This window comes from Cottoperca gobio, chromosome 7, assembly GCF_900634415.1.
Source record: "Cottoperca gobio chromosome 7, fCotGob3.1, whole genome shotgun sequence".
Taxonomy (NCBI): Eukaryota; Metazoa; Chordata; class Actinopteri; order Perciformes; family Bovichtidae; genus Cottoperca; species Cottoperca gobio.
The window spans coordinates 12231070-12248180 of NC_041361.1; the positions used below are offsets into that span (position 1 = coordinate 12231070).

The 17111-nt window shown below is 40.6% G+C and overlaps 1 protein-coding gene across 1 annotated transcript in view; it reads left to right on the top strand.

The window, feature by feature from the left end:
* The first annotated feature begins 11064 nt into the window (after positions 1-11064).
* samd11 (sterile alpha motif domain containing 11) overlaps positions 11065-17111 on the top strand; it is a 65689-nt gene continuing 59642 nt past the window's right edge. The window contains exon 1 of the mRNA XM_029436576.1: positions 11065-11162. The gene's annotated coding sequence lies outside the window, so the exon portion shown is untranslated. The remainder of the gene's footprint in view (positions 11163-17111) is intronic.

The following is a 17111-nucleotide window of genomic DNA, read 5'->3' on the forward strand; positions in this document are numbered from 1 at the left end:
TGCATTAGACACAGGAAATAGAGAAGCTGCTCACAGCTGGGAAATATTAAAGCACATTGTGATCCAGGAATGTGTCAGTAAACACAAAACGGCAAATAAACCCGTGGAAAGACATTTTGATGTTTATTTGTGAAGTTAGCAGTGAGACGCCAATGTTGTAGTTTGATTGACAATTTGGTGCACATAATGTCTCATTTCCTTTTGCTAGAAAACTGTTAATGTTGATTTTTGCATGTATGCAAAAACAGTTACCTATACTAAGTCAGTTAGTATACTGCATACAAATAGTTCTGTAGTAAGGAAGTGGGACACGGCTAATGTTTGGGCTGTTGCTCTCCGGCAGATTTGTGTCTCAGTCTCTGCTGGCTGCTCATTTCTGCTTATTTCTCTACAGCACCTGTTTTATTAGTGTGAATTCATGTTCATTGTTGTTGTTGTTTGGCACTCCAATCTTTTGTATGATAATGGTAACACATGTTTCTGCACAGTGATGAAATATGAATATGGTTATGGGCTAACTTTGGCAGTTACCTGTTGGCACACTGCACCTGTGTGGAGTAGAGGGTGTACTGTGTCACCGGTAGAAATGATGTAAATATGACTTTTGCCAAACTCAAGATTGTCACATTGACATTTCCTCCTCACACATGCATATTAGAAAACTATTTCCCTCAGTCATTGCAAAGTTTAACATGTATAACAATTATTAACATATTCACTGATATAACATTTCATAGAGGAGAGCACCTGCTCCAAACATGAATTTTTGAGGGTGAATTTAACATGAATAATAATAATGTCTTAGCCTGCATGTGCATCGGACTGTATTGTCTCTGCTGTGCTGAGCTCGTGGTATGATGATCTCATAACCTAGATGCCGAATATTATCTTTCTACATACTCCTTATTCTCATTAGGGCTGTGACTAACGATTGTTTTCATTATTGATTCAACATTTAGTCTTAACATGTTGAAAAATGGCCATTACAATTTCCCAGAACCCAAGATGACGTCTTCACGTGATATTTTATGTCCAACCAAAAGTCCAAAACCCAAAGTTTCAGAGTGGGTTAAGGAGAAAAGCAGCAAGAAGCTGGAACCTGCAACATCTTTTCTTCATAAATTACTTAAACTACAATTTTCTTTGTCATTAATCAACTAATTAATTAATTAATTGAGTATGCATTTCAGCACTAGTTTACATTACATCCTTTGACTAAAGCTTTAGGCCTAATGAGTCTTTTTTCTCCAAAAGAGTTATTTCACAGGAAACAATATTTTAATAAGGTCCTCGTGAATCATTTAATTAGCTTTCTGCAAATCAACCCATGTCTGTTCACTGTACTGATCATCTCTCCAAACACTGTGTGTTGACTGTGTGTAACTTGATTTCAGCGATGAGCACCACAGATGTGATTTGGGGATCAAATGGCAGTATCATTAACTGACTGACCTAATATGCTTTGGCTCGGCAGCTCCACACCTCACCCAGCGTTCATATAACCCAGATTCAACCCTGGCCTGTCATACCTGCTGTGGTGGCTTCATAAAGCCTGCCTGTCTCAGGGTAGCAACAGCACCAAAGCTAAATAAATCACAGCCGGTAAATGGCTCCTGCTCCTCAGCAATTTCCTCAGCTATCATCCGTCTGTGGGGCCAGGACTGATGGCATGCTGTCAGTCGCCTGCTACCTTGGAGTAGCACAGTATTGGCTTTCTCTGCAGTGCTGGCCTCACCTCCTGTTGTTCTGAGCACTACAGCAAAAGGAAAGGGTGGTCCAACAAGTGGCTTAGAGGTGCTTCTTGGGTTGCCATGCTGTGTCTTGGGGGCCAGAAGAGACAGGTAGCACCCTGACCTTGTGTTTGTGTAATGGCCGTCTCCGTGATAGATGGCGTTGTCAGAGTATACACCTGCTGCGCCATGGGGCTGTCCACTTGCCCTGACGCAGATGGATTGGCCTTTGTTTTTTCCCCCTCACCTCCGCTGTGTAATTAATCTCCAGTGCGAGTCTATGGAGGAGAGTGCTCTGTGGGCTGAGAGCCGATGAACTCACCGGCGGGGCGGGTAGAGGCAGCTTTAAAGGCCCAGAGGACAAGCACCACCTAGGAGATGGCAAAAGAAGATGTTTAAATGCGTGCGGCTCCAGGCCTCCTCCCTCACCTTGGTTATCAAAAGAAGAGGCGAGCGGAACAATATTTGTCCCTGCTCCAGAGTACAATATATTTTGGATGAAAACAGCATCTCTGGGAAGATTCAGCAGTAATGGACCCTCTGCAGCACCGCAGCCATCACATACTTTACACTGAGGCCCGGTTTCTCTCTACCTACTGCTTCACCACATGTTCTCTGCTCCATTTCACAAGATAAAAAGGCTGTGGGCTAAAATGGCCTAAAGCAAATGAACATATCTGTGCAGCTATTTCTGTTTGAGTTTATCAGTATGAAGACTGCAACCTGACCACATTCGGTGATAAGGTTTGGTTCAGCAAAGGCTACACAAGTAAAGGAAAAACATAATAATTTACAATTCAAATATTACATTTTGTCCCAAAATTTAAAATGTGAATATTAACATTTTAGAAGGCAAGCTTTGATACTACAGAATACTTTCTAGTTCTTCAGTTCTTTATTTGGGCACATGATAAAATACAACAAATGAGAAGAAATATACAATAACATAATAAAATAATAATGAATATTAAAGAATTACCCTGAGGGCTTTTAGAAGGAACCCACTTAACATTGAAATTAAGTGTATATATATATATATATATATATATATATATATATATATATATATATATATATATGCTTACCAACAATTTACAAACAGACTTAAAATATATATTTTTTTATATCTAAAAGAAAAAACAATAACATTTCTATATTTATATAGGTTTTACATAGAGCTTAATATTTGACCTGATAGGGTCTGGCTGTCACATTTATACAGTATCTGCCCATCTAGCTGTATTAAAAGACTGCATCCAAATAGTTATAAGAAAATGTAATGACAGGAAACGGTTGATATCTTTATAAGGATGCAAATTAATATGGCATCTTTTGAGCATTGTGATCCAGAGTGTTGTCGGCAGTGTTTGTGATTTAAGTATGAAATCCTCCTTGCGGTGCAGTAGTGGGAAGCTAATCAGAGGCTGTGGTTAATCCCTTGGCTGTGGAGCTTCTCACCAGCTGAGAGCAGTGAGGTGATGGACAAACTGAAGCCCCCTCGAGATGGAGGTGTGAAGCAAATCCAAGCAAATAACTGAGCCTTGAAATGAGCCAAGCGGAGACGAAAATAAAAGAGGCATATACTGTATTTTTTTCCTAAGGAAGGAAAGTCTTCATAAAGCTTTAATACTGTGCAGAGGGACAGGTCAGTTTAATGAGGTGATGTGAAGCCTGGAAATGAATAGTGTTGTGATATCCTGCAGCACAGCAAATAGAAGCACTGGGAGCCATTGAGCTCCAGAGCCTGAGGCGCAGGACTGCAGAGCAAACACAGTGTTAGTCCACTAAATGATGCAGAATGGATGCTGGATAATCACCACACTGCTCATAAATTCTCCTTTAAAGGCACCTCATAGGATAGACTGACTGCATTTTCTGTAGTCTAGACTACATCAATATACCGTGCAGATAATCATTTCACCATATGATCCAAACACATGACAGAAATTATATTATAATAATCTGATTTGAATTTAATTTGATGAGTAGACGTGGCTTTACTCTTGTAAAGCAGAGCAGATGCATCAAGCGGGATGCACACCACTCATCCTGATTATCTGTGTTCATGTTAACATTTCTCTGCAGCCCCTGGGGTTATGGAGGAACAGTGCAGGGTTTAGTCGAGCCCTCCTCCCTCCCTGTAAGCCCTCAACTCCGGTGGCTGGCTGCAGATTTAATGGGCTTAGCAGCTGTTGAGGAAAAGCAGTGAGGGCTTGTGGCATATGCTCTGGTTAGAACAAAGAGCAGCGAGCACACCACACAAGCTACAACTGCCTGAGCCGATCGCAGTGCTGCCACAGGGGCTGCAGTTAACTATTAAACTGTTTTACAGCTTGTGTTCATTCGGTTTATTTGATTTGCTTTTTGTTAATGTGCTGTTCTGATTTTTGTGTACTATTATTAGTGTCCCCTTCCCTAAAATAATTTGCATGTTGCATGTTTGCCTAGCAATGCTTACTTTCTTGTTGCTGTGTGAGGGTTTACAGTAGGTGTGTAAGCTTTTAATTCATGAAATGTGAGCAGAGGATGATGTATTTCAAAGGTTTTTTTTAAAGGCACTTGACAAGGCCGCCCTCTTCAGGGAGAGCTGTAACCCCTCCAGCACGTCTGCTTTCAATGTGCTCCACAATGTTATCAGGATAGAAAGTGGTGCAGAGAGTCCTCTAGTGGAAATAGTGGGGATAAACATGGCTCTGTGGAAAGTTTTCGCTCCGGCTGACAGATGCATCAAATTAATGACAATACAAAATTCGACTCAGATTTCTGTATTTCTCAAAAGGGAGAGAAAACCAAATTTTAATGAACTCATTTTAATTTTCTGCCCTGAGCATTTTTATTTGATTTGGCAAAGTGCTCTACTGCTGCCTGTAAATATGATTATTAACTAAAAACTAATTAACTCTGCCCAATACATGATCCTCAACAACACTCAGGTCACGGTTTTGTTGAGCAGAATAAGCAGTGAAGAAGTATTACTTTATTACTCTGCTTTATTATAGTAGTATGAAATGTACAGCATTTCCTGTACATATAACAATATGACAGTTTGCTTTTCTACGTGTATATCTGGCCCATGCAGTCGGGTTACTCCCACAATTACCAGCTGTTGTGGACACACACACATGCTGATGTAAATTTTATTGCAGTTTGCACAGTTGTTCTGTGCATATATGAGCTTCAACAGGCAGTATGTGTAAACAGTGATAATGTTGTGATAGTGCAGCATGTGTGTGTGTGTGTGTGTGTGTGTGTGTGTGTGTGTGTGTGTGTGTGTGTGTGTGTGTGTGTGTGTGTGTGTGTGTGTGTGTGTGTGTGTGTGTGTGTGTGTGTTTTGCTCGGTTTCCTAACTGTTAGCAAACACGCTATGGTGCCATGCTCTCCCACTCACTGCTGACAGAAACAGCTCAGTGACTGTGTGGGTGTGTGGCAGGTTTGCTAACTGTCTGTTCTCGTACAGTACAAGCTCTCTAAATCAAGGAAGCTGCTCTGTGTGTGTGTGTGTGTGTGTGTGTGTGAATAAAAGTAGGTAGTAAAAGCTGTCTCTTGCATTGCCTGCTTACCCTCATTAAAGGAAAGAAATGTCCTTGTACAAGCTCCGCTGCAGACATTTTAAACAAACCAAATGGCTTTCAGGGGGAGCAAATAAAATGTTACGCACTTGACATTGTGAAAGAGAGTTATGAGAGGGCATCCTGTGAAGGGGAATGATGGGAAAATGAGACCAAGCGAAAAGCCACTGGGTGTACAAAGGCTTGTCAGTCTCATCATGGCCGACCTTGTCTCGAGCTCTATTATAAGCGTGACCCTCTGTCCAGACTTGGCAGTGTGGACCCTTCTCACTCTGTCTGAGAGCCGCTCGCTTCCACACCAACCACCCGGCAACACTGCCTCTGTGTGCGCCTCACTTACTTCACAGTGTAACAACATGAAGTGCAGCTGAAGAGAAATAGGTTACATGGGGGGAACGTTTCTCAAAAGAAGATCACATGTATTGTACTGCAGTGCTGTATAACTCTGGGTGTTTATGTGTCTGGGTGGCACTAAGGAGGAAGCTGGCTTAAAGGCACAAACGCTGAATAAAATGTTAAAAACTGCAATACCGTATTTGTCCTTGTTGTCCTGAGGGTGGTACTAGAGGAAAGGCCAGCATGAGTGAGGTGAGCATGAATGAAAAATAGAAAAGGGCACTGATTAACAAAGATACATTGATGAATTATAGCAAATATTGATAAGTGTATTTATTATTTTGATGATGACATGAATAGTTATTTTGGTTGCTCTGTATTCCAGCTTGACACTGGTCAAAATACTATTCATTCTAACTCAATAACCCTTTAGATACTAAAGAGAGAAGATAAAGATCTGGTTACTGTCCTCCATAAAAAGAAGACTGGCATGTGTCTCTTACATTTTACATCAGTCAGTATTCAGACATGTAGTAACTCACAGTAAAAAACAAAACAAAACAAACTCCTAAAACACTTGATCACAGCTTGAAACGCAGGAAGAGTGTGATTTTAAAATTCAAATTGTGGTGAAATCATTCCCAGGGACAGATTAAGCCACAAGGGGGACATGGAGGACAAATCAGATGTGGGCCCCTATTGAGGCACCACACATGCACATTACCCCAACACATTTCAACAATACCACCTTGCCCCGAGTTGTTTCATGCCAACTGTTTTGTGATGATTCGACAAAAAACAGATGACAGCCTAATACCTACAGTAATATTAAAGGTAATGTGTTTTATGATGACCCTGATGAAAGCAACAAACCGAAACGTATTGGTCTAACAATAAGGTTGTACTGCATACAAAAATTGCAATGCCCTTGTTTTATTTTACAACCCAAAATATCCAGTAGTTTTTGTATAACTACACCGATCACAGGATTGAGGGCATTCGCACAAGCTCCATAAAGGAATTAATATGTTTTAGAAAGGAAATTCAGCAAAGATGCAAAGTGAAGGCAGTGTGGTGTAGCCAGCAGAGGGTGCCATAGCAAAGTCCCAACTAATCTGGTAAATTGGTTAAATCGATTTAGTATTTAAGTGACACAGACAGGACAAAAAAGCATAGTAGAACGTTGTTTTTCCCCCAAGCTCTTCTGTTGACTCTTGATGCTTTAGTGTGTGCTCATTAGTGAAACAGAAAATACAGAGTTTTAGAGGGGCACATCTTAATCAGCTCTGTAGGGAAAGCTGTCAATCTTTCAGCCAATTTATTATTTCTCTTTACTTGAGTCTTGTTTGTGCAGTTTTATCAACCTCATATGTCTGTGACTATACTGTATACATTCTGAGAAAATCTTTTTTTGGTATGGGGAAATATCTTGTTACACACTCAGACATCAAAATCAATGGTGCTCTGAGTAATGTAGCAATACACATTTCTCTTTTTTAAATTACATTACATTACAGTTCATTTAGCTGATGCTTTTGTCCAAAGCGACTTACAAAAAATACAAACAATCATGAGGATACAACTCCGAACAGTTCTCTTTAAGAGTTGCATGCAAACATTGCCTTTATGGAAAACAAAAGTTTACATTTACCTTTTGCACTATTGCACACCATTCCAGTAGTTATTTTGTGATGTAATTTAATTATTTCCTAAGGAATTTTCTCCACAATGCATTTCAAAATCCTCCTACAACCATACTTACTGCATGTCTGTCCATCCAGGGTGAGGGATCCCTATTGAGTTGCTTTTACTGAGTTTTCTTCAATTGTTTTCCCTGTAAAAGGATGTTTTTTAAGGAGAGTTTTTCATTATCCAAAGTTGGTCAAAAGACAGAAGGTGTCGCATGCTGTGCAGATTTTAAAGCCTCTTGAGGCAAATTTATGATTCGTGATATTGGGCTCTATAAATAAAATATACTTGACTTACTGTAGCCTATCTCGAGCATACTGTGTAAAGTTTGTTTACACTGTAAACAAATACATATTTTACATTGAAAACTACCCGGATGTGCAGTTTAGCATCACCTTCTGCCCACCTAACAGTCACAACAGGTGCAGACAGTTTCCAATCACATGGGTGAATGAAACAGTGAATTGCCGTTTATCAACAAACAGGTAAGTAACACTGCAAATAAAGCCCATTAACCGTAAAAATATAAGTCACACAAATAGCTGTCCAACGAGAAGAAGAGAAGTAACTTAAAAACTCTAAAGCTACCGTTAAAATCACCAACTACCAACATCTGTATGAGCTAGCAAGCAAACGTTAGCTAGCTAGCTTTAATGTTTCTCACGGTTTCTCCTAAAACAATGATGAGGACCGGATGGGTCATATCAAATCACAACGCAGCCACAGTGTAATAAGCTTGTAGTTTAATAACAAAACTTCTACAACATTTTAAAAACACTGACAACAACACAGATGACCGTCGTAAACCTTAACCGGTGTTAAGCTAGCTAAGTTTATTTAGCGCCGTCAATATACATAACAAATATCTGGAAACATTTCCGCCTGTTTTACATACTTGGTTACAATATTCAGTTTGAAATAAGGACGGCCAAATACTATGACATTTAAGTTAAATGAAAGTACTATAACTGGGCTGTTGGGTTTGGTGATGTTATTAATTAATAACGTAACGTTATTCCTATAGGCCGAATCTACAGTATGTTATATACACAGTGGGGAAAATAAGTGTTAAATATGTCCACATTTTTTCATTAAACATTTCCTATGCAGCTATTCACATGAAATTTAGACCAGACATTGTTAACTCAATAAAACTACAAAGATTAAGAAATCGTAACATTACACTCACAAAAGGTTTTGAACATACTAACCGAAATGTATTTAATACTTAGTGGAGAAGCCTTTGTTTGCAATGACAGCTTCAAGACGCTTACTGTACAAAGAAACTAATCTCTCACAGTGTTCAGGTGGGACTTTGTTCTTCTACACAGACAGTCATTAAATCTTGAAGATTTTGGGGCAGCTGTTGTATCTTGATCTTCAGTTCCTTCCACAAATGTTCCACTGCAGGGATATTCAAAGAGGTCCGAACCTCATAATGTCTAAATAACATCCTATAGCCTACCCCTACCTCTATCAAGTAAAAAAAGTCAGATACTTAATGCATGTTACATGTTGCAACTTATTGTTGCCAAAAAGTTAGTCAATGTTGTGTACCAAATTTCAAACAAGCTTTTTGGCAAGAATACGACTTGCCATGTTTGGAGGAGAAATGGCTCTGCATATGACCCTAAAACTTCTTACAGTGAAGTTCAGAGGTGGAAGCATCATGGTACCAGCAGAATCCACATTATCAAAGGGAAGATGTATTTAACCATGTACCGGGAAATTCTCGAGAAGAATCTGTTGCCATCCACCAGGACGATGAGGATGAGTTGTGGGTGGACCTCCAAGTAGTCAGTTCCAGAGGAAGAAAACAAAGACCCAGTCATCAACAGACATAGGCTAAATCTAATAGAACATTTGTGCAAGGAACTGAAGAACAAGCTTCACCAGCATCCCCAAAATCTTCAAGATTTAAAGGTCTTTGTGGAACAATACAATCCCCCCTCAACACTGAGAGATTAGATTCTAAGTACAGGAAGCTTCTTGAAGCTGCCATTGCAAACAACGGCTTCACTACCAAGTATTACATACATACATACATCTCATTTAGCATGTTCAAACCACTTTATTGCCCATAGCTGTTTTATGGATTGGAATGTTATGATTTATTTGTGTAGTTTAATTGAGTTAATCTCAAAGCCTGGTCGAAATTTAAAGTGAATAGCTGCATTGAAAATATGTTTTATTGAAAAAAAGTTGACCTGTTGAATATTTAATTCAAGTAAACAAATATTGCTACTCACATATTTATTATTCAAGTGTTTTATCAATTTACACAACATAACACATAACATCAGAGGAAGATGACAGTGTTTTAACACATCTACATATTTAACAAATATGTTTTCACAGCTGTCTTACTTTTTACTTTGGTGACATATCAGTATTGGAAGACATTTCTTTATAATTTAGTATCAATAACAAAACACAAATCTTTGGCTATGTCACTGTTTGTAGGACAAAGGAACATTTCTCTTGTCTCACCTTCTTTTGTTGAGCCAGTCCTCTTCCTCCTAAAATAGTTAACATCAGTCAAATATTTGGGACTCAGATAAAAGATGACAAAATGTTTTTTCTCTTCTGATTTAAGTTACAAGTTACATTTGTTATCAAGACTGAGTCATTTTAATGAATAAAGCTTTATTTTCCATATGGTTCACCCAAATAAAATCAAGGATTTCCACATTTATATGATTTATGTTATGTGCGTCTAATACTGTATACATTTCTATATTTCAATGTCAATTTCAATATTTCAGCTGTATAATTACACCCCCCCCCCCCCCCCCCCCCATGCAGATCTTAAGAAAACAAAACTTGCATATTCTGTCAGTGACACCTGGGAGATGAGATATCTGTTTCTCTCCACAAGATGGAGCTCTAACCAAATACGTCTGTTTTCGGTGCGTTGGCGTTGTAACTCTTCAGTGTAGATGAGAACCAGGAAACACTCATGACAGGATTATAGTATACAGTAGGTGGTGCTAGAGATTTATCATCTCAGCAAAGACCTTGTAAACTGCATAATTGGAGGTTTCAGCTATGAATAAGCAAACGTACTTTAAATGTTTCTATTGATTAATTGTAATTGCAAAATTCATCTTCATAACTGATGTGCTTCATGATATATATTAGTGGTTTGTTAATTAGACGGATTGTTATTACTGGACAAAATGCAAGCAATTGTAACTGTACTGAACTCTGACTGCCAGTTAGCTTCAGCTGTCCCTCCCACATTATGTAGCATAATGACTTGAATTGATAGTTAAATTCAAGCTCAGAGCAATTCACTTCAACCTATCAATCTACCCATCCTGGTCATTTGTACTGAATGAAAGGAGTATTTCAATTCAATCTTATCACATGATGAAAGTAAATCAATTATTTTTTTTGCAATAAAATGTGTTCATAATCAAACAAATATCATAAATTTGTCTCAAACCGATTGTAAAAGGCTTCCATTGGCTTTCTGAGGTGAATTTCAATGTGGCCACCTCTCAGTCATATGGCTCTTTGCCCAGTCAGAAAATCACCACTATGCCCAAGAGAGAATTATAGTAATTTCCAAAAAGATTGGACTGTAGGAAGAGAGTGGGGTGGAATCTGTGTGTTGTGTGTGTGTTTGCATGTTTATGTATGATTTGTGTATGGGGGATGTGGGGGGGGGGGTGGTCATTGACATTCATTATAATGAAGTCTTCGCCCTTTCACCTCTCCCACAGCGGCTACAAGCATCACGCCCAATCTGCACTGGTTCCAGTGGGAGGAAAGACCAAGCAGATCTACATCCCACATGACCTGAAACCTCAACCAAAATATGTCATAAGATACAGTAAGATGTATTTTCATATATATACATTTTACCACTTTACCACTTTACCACTTTAAATGCCCAACCTCCGTTGGGCATTTAAAGGTGCGTGCCACTGAGGGTATTCCAAGAAATTAACTGGATAATCCAGTTTTATTATCAGTTAGCATGGCTTAATTCACTTGATTTGGTTATATGAAACAAGCTTGCACTGATCCTGGTGAGATTTTCTTCATTAAATCGGAACTTTAAAGCTCAATTTTGATCACAGACTTAAGCTGTTTTCAAAATCGCATACTAATGTGCTGCATACTAAATACTCAATCACTATGTACATACTGCCTTCTAAATTAACAATTAAGTAGCCTACGCCATTACCAGCAGACTGTTCACACTGAAGTATACTCGAGCATTAAGTCTTCTCTGCATCACATGACTTATCGATCGCGAAGTTACCGGTCCGAGCTGCTGTTGAATAAATTGTTCATCACAAATGTAAACCAACATTACCTCTTCCACTTAATTTGATATTTCTATTTCTATTTTAGTATTAAGTATGTTTTCTACAGTACATTATATATGTGACCTCCCATGTTTTTCCTCTTAACTATACCTTAATGGCATCATTCGTAATTATTTTATCCAATGGTTAAATATTTAAACCGTCTCCCTCGCAGTCTGCGAATAGTGAATATTATGCTAGAATGCGATTTTGAACACAGCCCTTTACAGTAGAAATGTGGTTTTGTTTTCTTGTTAAAAATAAACGAGAAGTTAAGTCCAAAAGCCATGCCGGACCGCTACTTCTCTGCCCATCAATGTCTGCAGAGCCCTGCCCTCTCTCTAAGAAATAGTAATACTACACAAACTCATAAAAAGTAATACATAAATATACTCAGGTGAATTAGCTCCAGCGACTTGCTTTCCTATCTTGAGATTGAATCCTAAAATGCAGGCAATGCTTTGGCAGTATATTGTACACAATGCTCTTGAGTGTGTGGTACCTTAAACCACAGCTAACGAGAGAAATGTTGCCTTTAGCCACCCACTATCTCAAATAACCCTAGTAGAATAATGCAGGCCCTGCTATAATATTGATCTTTTCTATGATATCTTTGTTATTGTTACGGACAGCTATTTTCTTTGACCTCAGGTTACCTGATAACTATTATTGTTTTGTAGTATTTCCCCAATTAGCTCCGTGGGGCTAAGGGTAGGATGTGTGCTTCTGTGAATGTGAGTGTGTGAGCGTATTTATTCATGTTTATATTTTGAGTGTGTACCCTCATGTACATATGTTGGTGTATATCATGCAGCCATACATTGTAGTATGTACTTGTGTGTGAACAAGTGTGTACTTGTGTGTTGCGGGTGATGTTAGCTTCCTGAGGCTGATTACCACCCTCTTCCCAGCGTCTTGTTTTTGCCCGTCTCTCCGCCTGTGTGGAAGTTGTGTGGGCACCCTCTGGATTGCCTCACCGCCGAAGCATGCCGGACCCTGTTATCCAGCTATCCATCTGTGTTATTGATTTTTTTTTTCCTCTTTGTAGAGTTTCATCTTTCCTCCACTTTTCTATAGAACGATGGAGAGGGAGGGAGAGCAAGAGAGAAAGGAGGGGCGAGCGAGGGGGGCAGAGCAGAGATCTGAGAGCTGGAAGAAGGGGGGATGGAAGGATGGAGCGTTGGAGGAGCGGAGCAGCGGTGGGGCTTCTGAGGGTAGGGGTGTAAGAGGTTGGGGGGGCACTCAGCCTGGACTATGGATGAGCAGAGAAAAAGAGGCACTCTTGAAGTGTTGGAGCTTTTTTTCCTCTCTCTCTCTCTCTCTCTCTCTCTCTCTCTCTCTCTCTCGCTCTCTCTCCTCTCTCTCTCTCTCTCTCTCTCTCTCTCTCTCTCTCTCTCTCTCTTCATTTCTCTCTATTCTCTTGGGAGCGCCCCCCTCCTCCTCCTCCTCTCCTTCCTTCTCCATCCTGCTCCGAGGCGCCTCTGGTACACACGCTCCACTCGCCACCCCCTCCTCTTCCTCCTCCTCCTCCTCCTCCTCCTCCTCCTCTGCCTCTCGTTCCGTCCGCCTGCCTGCCGTCTCTCCTTCCCGAGGGGCTCGGGCAGTGCTGGCGGCACAGCCGTGATTTGCAGGAGATTTGTCTAAGTGAGAAGCAATTAGTGTGCCTAAGCACCGCTAATGTATGCATGCTGGGGCCGCCGCAGCCCCTCCTGCTTGGCGGTGCCATACCAGGCCAGACCAGGGCAATGTTGGCGTTCTCTCTCCCCGTCTCGTCTTGTCTCTTTTCATCTGCAGGCCGTCATCTTGCTCTAACTCCCCTTCAGATGACCCAGTCCTCTCTGATTCTATTAGCACAATAATTAGTAGAGCAATAGTGCTGAAGTTTGTGTTATTCTTTAATGTGTCACATCTGTATATATTACTCCTTCCAGTCTAGAGAGTGGGGTTGTGAACCTTCTACCTTCTAAACTTCATTGAGGCTCATGGAGGTGATTTCTGTCCCTCATCTTCTCCTACATATGTTTCCATTGTAGATTCGGAGGAGGCTTTCGTAAGCCTGGAAATTTAAGTCTGTCAGTGATGGTGAGTGGTAGCATAATTTGAGTGCAGTAATCCACACACTTGAGTATACACTCAAATGAACACACAGACACATCACAAACACACATGCACAACAAAGTGGAACAGTGGTGGGTGGTAGGGTTCCCTTTGAAACCTGCGGTGTAGAAAGGCTTGTTTGTGAGCGCGCAAGCATGAGGGACGTTCTGCATGCTGCGACGCCCCAACTGCTTGAAGTTGAACTTTGGCCTTTTCTACACATTCACTCACTCTTACTCAGACAAAAACAAGATTAAGTCTGCTCATCTTTACGCCGCACTGACTGCCTTCCAAGTGGGAGCCTACATGGACCGTGGGTGGTTTTGGAGCGAGGTGCTCGTTAATTAAAGATAGGCTAATTACTGGAGCTTCTTAGCCTGGCATTTGCGGCGCTGATAAGAGGATAATCCTGGAGAGAAAGGCGGAGATCGAACTGGTCCCCGGTAGACCGGGCCTCCTGCTCGACTGGTCTGGAAGGAAAGCGCCCCGTCCACCACCACTCCTACAACCCCCAGTCCTGTCTCAGCTTCTTTAAAGAGCAGGACTTGCAAACAGAGAGTATAGAATATTCAAGCAGGCTGCACTTAAGCTGGAAGAAGCCTACATAAAAGACCATTGCTTGTTAGGCTGAGGGTTCTGAGGCTATTTTAAAGCTACATCCACTGGTTTAGCTGAATTTGGCAAAAAAAAAAAAAAGCATAATGGTGAATTGTAAAACAGTGACTTTTTTGATTCCTTCATGGAATTTTTCTGGTCACTGTTTCCTTGTGGGAAAAGTCTTTGAGACAACATCAGCTATAGAGATACATCTCTAAAACGTGTTTATTTAGTGCCTTGCTCAAACACACTTGTGCTAATTTGGATGCTTGTTTATGCTCACATTGACTTGTTTATCCACTGGAGCCTTCCCTCATTCCAGATAGACAAACACACATGCAGACATGTAAATAATCACATTAACAATCCACCTCACATTCACATGACTGAAAGGTTGCATGACCCGACTATCATTCATGTGTTTCTAACCCATATTTTGTCATGGGGAGTTAGCCATTAGCACTTGCTGGGCTGCTACCATATGCTGGGCCTCCACAGATCTATAATTCAGGGGTGGCAGATGTCCCCATGCATTATTCATGAGTTTCGTTCCATGCCGGGCTCGCAAGCGAGCCAGCGGCAGGACCGTCACAAGGTCCTTGCATATAGGGGGTCTCTTCCATGATGACCTGCGAATGCACCTTCGCTGCAACTCCTTCCTGCAAATGGACTACAGCGAGCTTCAGAAACGGAGAGCTGCAAGGGACTCTCTCAGAGTACAGATAGCATCATGGGATTTGGAAGGCACATTGATGCTGTTAGTGATGTTCCTCTGTTTAGTATGTATACTTTGTGATAGTCATGTAACATTGGAATTCTTTTTTTTAAAGGGACACACCATTGATTTTATATGTCAATTTACTTGTCACAGGGAGTGCTACAGTCTGTCTTATAGTTATTGTCCTCTGTGGCTCTAGAGGAGCTTTGTCAATCTGGGAAAGCCTTATAGGAAGTGTAGGATCCAGTTTCTGGCATGCGTCTGATTAAGGTCAGGACATCTTGGCCTCTGCTTTTATTTTATGGACATCTTTATGGAAGTATACCACGAGAGTGGAAAAACATATTTTTCACTTACCTCTTGTGGTACCTAGCCATGCAGATAGTTTGGCCTTTATTTGCCCAGGTTTTAAGGTCTCTAAATTATCCACGGTGACCCAGACATTGTCTCTGGAAATGCAGTCAAATTGAATTTATCTCTGTTGTACTCAGATGGCATCAAAATCTCTTAGACTGATATCTCGCATTAAAATAAAACTAAAACTAACTGCATGTCGAGACAGTTAGAGGGAAGTGAAAACACATGTTTGTTGAAATTTGGGTCTAAAACTCGCCATCTCTTCTTATTACATCTAGGACTGCAGTATAGAATATTCTAGGTGCTTTGGAGCAGAGGAAGAGGTCGGTTTTTGCGTGCGTGTGTGCGCATGAGTGTGAAGCATCTACACTGTAAATCACACCTACATACCTGGAGGAGACAGCAGCGTTATGTGCCGATACCCTCAAAGAGTGGGAGATAAAACGCAAACACACACACACACACACACACACACACACACACACACACACACACACACACACACACACACACACACACACAGGCACCCAAGATCACAAGCTGCCGCCAGCGCCAAGCCTGGCCGGCGCTGAACCGGCAACCCGATACCTCCTCCGGAGCCGTGCGGAGGGGGAGAGTGGGTGTGGGAGAGAGGCTTCCATAAAGTCTGTCCCGCCGTTTGGCCGTAACATGAGCTCCCAGCAGACAGCCGCGGTGCCTTGCAGTCAGGCACGGAGGAGTGTGTGTGTGTGTTTTGAGTGTGAGGGAGTGGCGGAGCGACGAGCTACAAACATGGTCAATTGTAACTATTTGTATTCCATGTTTTAATCCATGAATGTTTTATATTTGCAAAACTTTCCCTTAAAGTAAAAAACTCAAATGCAATGTTTATCTATTTTTGTCTATGAGCAGAACTAATATTGTGGATATAATGTAATTATAAATTGTCACACAGGATTATAGTTAATTCATTATTATTAATGGTCAGTGTAGCTTGCTTTGTGTTTTTAAGCCCCTGACCTCTAACCCTTCTGAAAGATGGCTGCAGAGAATCCAGGCCAAGAATAATTTCTTAATGACTCCCTCACATTTATTAACAGCACGCTTCAGGAGTTATTGCAAAGTGAAAAATTGAAGTTATGAAGGTTTGTAGGTTATTTCCACTTTACAACAGCCAGTCAAGCCGTCAGTTATGAATGTTAATAAGTAACTCGGGCAGGACACCAAACTCTATGGAAGGGTCCTTCCTGATTAAAGAGCTACTTCAAAAGACACAATAAGCTATAAGCTACAGACTAAGTGTGATAGCTCAGAAGACTGATTTTTAAACTTACCAAGAACTCTAGTTTCAATTATTTTCCTTCAGATCCTCTAGTTACCACATCTGTAAATTCGTTGAGTAATACAGCTACAGCTCAATAGGTTGAAACTTGCATCTATTCATCTTCATGCCGCTCATCATTATTGCTTCAATTTCTATAATGACACTTAACAGCAGCATTTATTTTATAGATTTATTATAGATTTGGATCAGAACTTCAGAACACATCATGACTTTGGGTAAGTGTAGGTCCCTATTCTGGTTGGATACAGTTTTTTGGACCCACAAAGAGCTCTGTCAAAAAACTTTATTTTTGTTAGTCTTTTTGTAAAATAGTATTAGCCTTTCTAAATAGTTTTCCACATGTGCCACGCTTTTGTCCCATGTGGTGGTGTTTCC